The following is a 1,526-nucleotide window of genomic DNA, read 5'->3' on the forward strand; positions in this document are numbered from 1 at the left end:
TTTAACCCCGCATATATGTTTTTATAACATTTTACTCCATTTTTATTTAATTACAATTGTATTTGAGCTATTTACACAATTTTTGCAACAATAGCCTATATCCTATAAATAATTACGTTTATTACATTATTTATGCCAAAATATAATTTTTTATTTTTATGATATTGAGTTATTATTTTCACAATGTAAATAATATTTTTATCATTTATTAGACGTTTTAATAATTTATTTTATTCAAATTCGGGTATTTCAAAAAGCTGGCCCAAAATAGGCTAAATTTTGAACCAATTCAATGGCCCAAATGCCCAAAATCCTTAGCCAATTCTTCAGTATCCCAACCAAATGACCCATTACCTTTGACCCGCTCAGTCTCTTGTTTAATCTTGGTCGTTGATCTCAAATGATCAATGACCCATAATAAATCCCCCATTCTCCTTATATCACCAAACCCAAACCCTAAAAACCCATTCCCCACTTCATACGCCCCTAACTCCTCTCGAACAATCCTCTCGTCTCTAAGATAACCCTAGCCGCCTCTCTTAATTCCGTCCCCTAATTCCGTTGATAATGAGATTCCACCATTGTTTGCTTACCATATATGTATTTCTTCGCTACTGATCACACATTTATGGTATTACTAGGTACTTGCCCAATTTTTGCAAGTACCATCTCTATAGTGGACTAGAATCAACCTCAAACTTGAAGATTTGGACAATGTTTCATCCATATACATGAAGAAAGGCCTGATTCTTCATACCAGTTGGCTGATTTGTGAGTATCAAACCCTAACTAGGGTTTGGAGTTTGATTTCTTTCCTTTTAGATTACTCTACTGATTGCATGTGATATTTCACTTTTTCTTGTTTGTGTTTGTTTGATTTCTTTCCTTACTTACTCGCCTAATTCAACATTATATAAACCCCTCCCCTAATTCCCTTTAAACAGACCGTAATCACTGATTCTTATACTCACTCGTCCTATACTATTCTGAAACTTGAACACTTGACTGGCTGGAAGCCAAGGCCGCCAGAATTCGATTATTTGACCTCTCTCAATGTGAGCACTACCCGCGGTTCATCAGAAGCCCTTGGTAACTCTAACGCATTGAGATTTTTAGTTTTACTGATTCATCTTGCTACTGACATTTGAGATATCACTGAATTGTTCTTTTGTCTACTTGCTAGTCGAGAAGGTTAAGGTGATTCAGGATAGACTCCGTACAGCCCAGTCCAGACAGAATAGTTATGCGGACTGGAAGGTTCGTGATATTTCCTATATGGTTGGTGAGCGGGTTTTGCTTCGGGTTTCGCCTATGAAGGGCGTCATGAGGTTTGGGAAGAAAGGGAAGTTGAGTCCGAGGTTTATTGGCCCTTTCAAGATATTGAGGCGTGTAGGGGAGGTTGCTTATGAGCTTGCCTTACCTCCCAGCTTGGCAGGAGTTCACCTGGTATTTCATGTTTCGATGCTCCAGAGGTATCACGGTGATCCATTGCACGTGTTAGATTTCAGTTCAGTCGAATTGGACAA

Source organism: Nicotiana tabacum, chromosome 3 (genome assembly GCF_000715075.1).
Source record: "Nicotiana tabacum cultivar K326 chromosome 3, ASM71507v2, whole genome shotgun sequence".
NCBI lineage: Eukaryota > Viridiplantae > Streptophyta > Magnoliopsida > Solanales > Solanaceae > Nicotiana > Nicotiana tabacum.